This window comes from Panthera uncia, chromosome C2, assembly GCF_023721935.1.
Source record: "Panthera uncia isolate 11264 chromosome C2, Puncia_PCG_1.0, whole genome shotgun sequence".
NCBI classification, from domain to species: Eukaryota; Metazoa; Chordata; class Mammalia; order Carnivora; family Felidae; genus Panthera; species Panthera uncia.
The window spans coordinates 120,065,703-120,073,327 of NC_064810.1; the positions used below are offsets into that span (position 1 = coordinate 120,065,703).

The window sequence follows — 7,625 nt, forward strand, 5'->3', positions numbered from 1 at the left end:
ACACACACACACACACACACACACACACACACACACACACACCCCATCTTGGAAAGCTAGAGTGTGGCCAGGATGTGCTTGCTGCTTTGGGAAATGTAGAAATACAGGCTCTTTATCACATCACTTAATTTATACTTTTACCTACACTGAATATATTTTTCAAACCTAAAATCAGGGTATATGGTGGAACTCTGAGGGTTTTTGTTTGGTTTAATTTTGAAGTAAAAGAATATCATATCAAAACCTGCTATGGGCATCTGGGTGGTTTAGTCCATTAAGCATTGGTTCAGGTCGTGATCTCAGGGTTTGTGAGTTTGAGCCTCACATCTGGCTCTGTGCTGTTAGCACAGAGCCTGCTTCAGATCCTCGGCCAACCCCCCTCTCTGCCCATCCTTTCTGGTTCTCTCTTTCTCAAAATAAATAAATAAGCTTTAAAAAAACCTGCTTAAGTAGAAAAAAGAAAAAAATTGTTTCATTTAACAGGACCGTACAGTTATAGTTTCAGACATTGCTGAATTTAAGGACTCAGTTTCTTTCCACATCTCTGTTCTGCCTCTTTCTGTCTTGACTAGAGCCTCAGGTTTCATGTGGTATAACATGATGGTGGGAACAAATCTCCAATGCTTTCCTCCCCACAGTTTAAATCCAGAAATGAAAATACCTGTTTTCCCGAAACTTAACTACATTTTTATTGGCTCTTGTTGGGTCATGTGACCATTCCTAAGCAAATGGCTAGGGCCATGGAAATGCAGTGTGCTGATTGGCTTAGACTCAAGTTTTATGTTCAACCCTGGAGCTGGGGTTGGCTCCACTCAGAGGATGGGGTCTGAGTGTGGGAGGGGCTAGTTCTCCAGAGGGAGGCAGGCATTAGTGAGGAGCAGAGTGGCAAATGGGTGGTGGGGGTGAGGGTGGGGCAAAAGCTGTAGGTATTCACCACACCTGATCTGACCAAAAATTTTGAACTTCTAGACCTAAAACCAGCTTGAGAGAAGTAATTTCATGTCAGTGTATTGTCATTTCTGGAACATATTTTTCTTTGTGCAATGACAAGCCTGTCACAGAACTTCAGTGATTTATCGTGGCTGAACTGCTACCTCAATCCCTATGGTCTTTATAATTATTTGGTAATATCTCCCAGGGAAAACCAGCAGAGAAGAAACAGTGTCTCACCCAGTCTATATATTGTTGGCAATTTTAAAAGAGATTGTTTTGAAAACCTATTTATTATATGTGCTGAGAACTTATAAGCTTTCAACACTTTCCAGGGAAGTGTGAAGTGCTTTGAAGGCTGCCAACAAAATGCCAAGTCAGCCCACTGACAGAAAAAGGAAGAGAAACCTTTGGAAAATACATTATTGTTTCGCATTGGCTTACTTTCCATCTGAATCTGAGCACCTGACCTGAGGAAGGAGGTAAGAGAGGATAAAGGCATGAAATGCTGAGCAAGCCTTTTACTAATGGTTTCAGTGGGAGAGGTGCCACCTTCATCATTGAAATTCTAAGGGAAATACCCATAGTTTCAAAGATGTTGGACTGCTTCTTCTTGCAGTGCAAAACTTTACAGGGTGAAAAATAAATTTCAGCATAAATTTCTTTGGGCATCTTTTATTAACAGACTCAGGCTGACCAAGTGATTCCTCAAAAGCTCATCAAATTTCCAAGAAGGAAAGCAAACTATTAATCATGAAATATTAATTATTATTATTTCACATATTTTAGAGTGAACATAGAATGGCGAATTTGTTCTAGGACAGTGAGTGATCTGAGAGTGTTGGGAAGAGGGAGCCATGCCGTGTAGACCAGAAAGCAGGGCAATGGAGGAATGGATCCAAGTAAGTAAGCAATTCATTCCACAAGCTCCCATGAAAAACTTCTATTCAGTAGATGCAGGGTCTCAGTGCCATAACTATCACAAACAACACAGTGATAAACATTCTTGCATGGTTATCCTTGTCCTTGGATTGTGTAAGAGTTTCTTCCAGGTAAGGACGAAGGTGTGGGGCCGCTGCTTGTCAATCATGTCTGCTGTGTGCCCCCTCAAACACAGCAACACCAGTTACTCTTTTCTCAGCCAGGCATTAGATAGTAATTGTTTAATTTTTTGTCAATAAATGGGTGTTTTATCATGGCATCAAATATTGTGTCCTCCTGAGGGGGAAGTAACCAGAAGCTCATGACTATTGAGATCACTGGATAAAACATGGCATTTTTTTTTTCACTGTACAATCTCTGGTTACCAGTGAGGTAAAAAAAAAAAAAAAAATCATAAACTCATCAATAACCTGGGGTTTCCTTTCCTGTGATTTCCCCATATATATTGTTTGTATTTTTTAGATTTCTTGGCTTCTTGTTGCTGATACAATAGAGAATAAAGAAGTGTATGTATGTAAGTCACATTTTTTAAACCATTGTCCTATTGATATATGGGCCATTTCAGTTTGAAATAAAGCAGTATGTCAGTTTATTATTTAAAATGTATCACTATAATTCACCATTGCAAAAGACTAACAAAGAAATAAAATTTATTCATCCCAGTAGATACAGAAAAAAACATTTGAGAAAATACAACAACATGTGATGAAAACTCTCAGGAAACCAGGGATAAATGGAATTTCCTCAACCTGACAGAGCATTTATGAAAGACCTGCAGTTAACATCATATTTACTGGTGAAAGATTGAATAATTTCCCTCTAGGTTGGGAAATAAGGGAAAGCATGACCACTTTCACCACATCTATTTGACATTGTACTGGAAGTCATAGCCAGTGCAATAAGACAGGAAAAAGAAGTAACAGATAACATATATTGGGAAAGAAATAAACTGTATTCCCAGATGACATAATTGTCTCCATAGAAAATCTTAATAAATCTATTAAAAAGCTATTAGAACAACTAAGTAATTTTATGGGCTTATAGGACATAAGGTCAAAATGTACAAAATGTACAAAAATAAATTGTATTTCCCTATATTAGCAACAAAAGTATCAGACTTGAAATTAATAATGCCTTTTAAAATAACATCAAAAATATAAAATCATTTAGAGTAAATATAAAATATTTATGGAAAACATTTACACACAAAATCTGTACATATTGAATATATTTTTAGTGTACTGAAAAATATTTGCTGAGAAAAATTTTTTTTTTTTTTTTAAATTTTTTTTTCAACGTTTATTGATTTTTGGGACAGAGAGAGACAGAGCATGAACGGGGGAGGGACAGAGAGAGAGGGAGACACAGAATCGGAAACAGGCTCCAGGCTCTGAGCCATCAGCCCAGAGCCTGAAGCGGGGCTCGAACTCACGGACCATGAGATCGTGACCTGGCTGAAGTCGGACGCTTAACCGACTGTGCCACCCAGGCGCCCCGAGAAAAATTTTTAAGACTTAAGAGACTTCCAGTTTATGGTTCTGTAGTAAAGATATTGGAAGTCTCCACTCTGTCCTAACAACAGGTAAAAAGCTAAATGAGCAAAAAATCAACAACTCTTCTTAGATCCATAGAAGAGGGGAGGACACAGGACACAGGGCCAGTTACTACACCCAAGACTTGTGAGGCAGACATGCAAATGCAGGGAGTCATGACTAGAAAGCAGCACAGGAACCAGTGCCGGGGTAGGAAACCCTGAACTATAATTGACAAACTGCTGGAGGCTCAGTGTGGACAAGTATGAGAGTTAAAAACTCCAGGAGGACCCCAGTCATAGGGGAGGATCTCATAATTCTATGAGATTTATCTCTAGGAGTTAGACTACTTTCCCACAGTAAATATCCAGGAAAAGTCCCCTTGTGATTCTGGCAGGCAGAAGGGAAAAGGAATCATTTTGAAATATGCCTGGGTACTCTGTTCTTAACAAGGTCTGCACTCAGGGGAAACTAGTTAACCAGAGCTTAACTTGCTGGGGTATTTTTCAGACTGACTGGGGGAAAGGGAGAGCACGAGTTCTAGCTGGCTGTAGCAGTCTTGTCCCACCTCAGGTGGGGAAGAAAAAACCAAGAAACGCATGTGAAGTTCAAAGTCAAGAGGCCCAGGCTCACGAAAAGACTAAGACCTAATCACAGGACTGTAGAAATCTTTCCCTCCCATCACACCTCATGACCACATTACTAAAGGCCTATTTACAGCAGTTCCTTCTACCCAGTGCATCATATCCAGCTATGAAGAACAAATCACAAGGCATACCAAGAGGCAAAAAACACACTTGAGAGACAGAGCAAGCATCAGAACCAGACATGTCAGGGATGTTGGAATTATCACACCAAGGATTTAAAATGATTATGATATTTTATTTTATTTTATTTTATTTTATTTTATTTTATTTTTTTATGTTATGTTATGTTATGTTATGTTATGTTATGTTATGTTATGTTAAGGGAAGCTAATGGATAAAATAGATTTTATGCAAGAACAGATGGTATATGTAAGCAGAGACATCGAAGTCGTAAGAAAGAACCAAAAAGAAATGGTAGAGATGAGGAACACTAAGAGAAATTTAGATTGCTTTGATGGGCTTATTAGTAGATTGGATACAGCTGAGGAAAGAATCTGTAGCTAGAGGCAATTTCAGTGGAGTCCTTCAAGACTGAAAAGCAAAGAGAACAAAGACTGGAAAAAACGGAACAGGATATCCAAGGACTATAGGACAACTACAAAAGGTATAAAATACAAATAATGGTAGTACCAGGAGGGAAGGGAGATTGAAAGGAACAGAAAAAATATTTTAAGCAATAGTGACAGAAAATTTCCCAAATTAATGTCAGGCATCAAACCACAGATCCAGAAAGCTTAGAAAACACCGAGCAGGATAAATGCCAAAAAGCTACACATAGGCATATTATTTTCAAACTACAGAAGATCAAAGATAATGAAAAATTCTGAAAGAAGCCGGAGGGGGAAGAAATCTTATCTATAAAAGAACAAGATTATATCTGACTTCTCAGAAACCATGAGAGCAAGGAGAGTGTAGTGAAATATTTAAAATATTGAGGAAAAAAATTGACCTAGAATTCTGTACCCTGTGAAATTATCCTTCAAAAGTGAAGGAGAAATTAAGACTTTCTCAGACAAACAGAAATTGAGAGAATGTGTTTCCAGTATACCTACCTTGCAAGAAATGTTAAAAGAAGTTTTTTAGAGAGAGGAAAAATAGTACATAGATCGATAACTTGGATCTAAACAAGAATACTGAGGAAGGAAAATACTGAAGAAGGAATACATGAAGGTAAAATAAAAACTTATTTTTCTTATTTTTAATTGATCTAATAGGTAACAGTTCATTTAAAATGACTTGTGTCATAGGGGCGCCTGGGTGGCTTAGCTGGTGAAGCATCTGACTTCAGCTCAGGTCATGATCTCACGGTTCGTGGGTTCAAGCCCCGTGTCGGGCTCTGTGCTGACAGCTCAGAGCCTGGAGTCTGTATTGGATTCTGTGTCTCCCTCTCTCTCTCTGCCCCTCCCCCACTCATGCTCTGTCTGTCTCTCTCTCTCAGAAAAAAAATAAAATATTAAAAAGTGATTTCTATTGTATTTGATTATACATGCCTATGTATATATCTTATATGTATATATATGCTTATGCATGCTTAAAAAAGATTTAAGAAATAGAGTAATATGAGTAGGTTTATGAATTTGAAGACTTAGTATTGTTACAATGTCAATTCTCCTGAAATTGATCTGTAGATACAAAACAATTCTAATCAAAATCATAGTAGGCTCCTTACAGCTTCTTTCACAAGCTCACTCTATAATTTTTATAGAAATTCAAAAAACCTAGAATAACCAAAGCCATTTTTGCAGAGAAGAGTAACAGGGGAGAATGCGCAGTACCTAATTTCCAAACTCACTACGTAAAACTACAGTAATCAAGGTAGTGTGGATTTGTCATAAAGATAGACATATAACGCAATGAAATGGAAGGAAAAATTCAGAAATGGACACATATATACATGTTCAATTGATTTTCAACAAGGTGCTGTGAAAATTCACTGGAGAAAATCTAGTCTTTTCAACAAATGGAGTGGAAGCAATTGGATAGTTATATGGGAAAAAAAAATGAACCTTCATCTTGACCTCATATAATATATAAATAGGAACCCAAAATGGGTCATACTGTCATATAAAAGCTATAACTATATGAAATTTCTAGAAGTAAACAGAAAATGTTTGCGACCCTGGCTTAGGTAAAGATTTCTTAGATAAAGCACAAAAAAGTAGAAACTATAAAAGAAAAAGATTGATAAATTGGACTTCATGAAAATGAAACGTTTTGCCCTTTGAAAAACCCTGTTAAGAAAATGGCAACACAAGCCTCAGACTGGGAGAAAATATTTGTCAACCATATATTGGGTAAAGGACTTGGATTCAGAATATTTAAAGAACTGTTAAAACTTAGTATTAGGAATCCAAACAACCCAGTTAAAAAAAAATGGACAAAGATTTAGTAAGACCCTTTTTACCAAAGAAGATATAGGTATAGCAAATAAACATATGAAAGGATGATTAACATCAGTTGTCCTAAAGGAAATTGAAATTAAAACTGCTTGAGAGGGGCCCCTGGGTGGCTCAGTCAGTTAAGCATCTGACTTTGACTCAGGTCATCATCTCATGGTCTGTGAGTTCAAGCCCCGCATCAGGCTCTGTGCTGACAACTCAGAGCCTGGAGCTTGCTTCCCATTCTGTGTCTCCTTGTCTCTCGGCCCCTCCCATGGTCATGCTCTGTCTCTCAATAATAAATAAACTTAAAAAAAAAAATTTTTTTTTAAAAGACTGTCTGTGCCAAGTGCCACAGAGGACGTGGAACAACCGGCCTGCTTGTCAATTGCTAGGGGGAGAGCAAAATGCCGTTGCCACTTTGGAAAATAGTTTGCTATTTCCTTATAATGTGAAACATACATCTACCATATGACCCAGCCATTGCAGTTTTGGATATTCATCCTTGAGAAATAAAAACATATTCTGAATAAATGTTTTTACATAAAGTTTGTAACAGTTTTATTCAAAATAGACAAAACCTGTAAACAGCACAAATGTCTGTCAGGTGAATGGAGAAATGAACTGTTGTATATTCACCCAATGGAGTACTACTCAGCAATAAAGAGGAACAAGCTAATGGTAGATGCAAGAATGGAATTGAATTTTAAAAGCACTATGGTAAGCAAAAGAAGGAGGACTCCAAAAACCATATACTTTAACCTTCCATTTTATGACATTTTAGAAAGAGCCAAAGTGTAGCGACAGGATGCACATCAGTAGCCTGAAGCAAGGAACTTTTGCACTGTGGGGTCCACCTATACACGGATATTTTTTAATAAATAAATTACAATATTGTAAATGTATGTTTTCTTCCTTGAAATTTTCTTTTAAAAAAAATTTTTTTTAATCTTTATTTTTGAGAGAGAGAGAGAGACACAGAGTGAGAGCAGGGGAGGAACAGAGAGAGAGGGAGACACAGAATCTGAAGCAGGCTCCAGGCTCTGAGCTGTCAGCACAGAGCCTGACGCAGGGCTCAAGTCCACGAGCTGTGAGATCATGACCTGAGCTGAAGCCGGAGGCTTAACCAGCTGAGCCACACAGGCGCCCCATTTTCCTTGCAATTTTCTTTTTTAAAAAAAAAAAATTTTTTTTTA

At 37.7% G+C, this 7,625-nt stretch overlaps 1 long non-coding RNA gene across 2 annotated transcripts in view; it reads left to right on the forward strand.

Annotated features, from left to right (window-relative positions):
* The window catches only part of LOC125921275 (uncharacterized), a 16,840-nt gene extending 14,012 nt beyond the window's left edge, over positions 1-2,828 (forward strand). Inside the window, exons 4-7 of one of the 2 annotated variants that reach the window (XR_007457363.1) lie at positions 1,266-1,412; positions 1,720-1,832; positions 2,335-2,386; positions 2,536-2,828. This is a non-coding gene — a long non-coding RNA (uncharacterized LOC125921275). The remainder of the gene's footprint in view (positions 1-1,265; positions 1,413-1,719; positions 1,833-2,334; positions 2,387-2,535) is intronic. The other variant, XR_007457364.1, reaches the window with a different exon arrangement.
* The last annotated feature ends 4,797 nt before the right edge of the window (positions 2,829-7,625 follow it).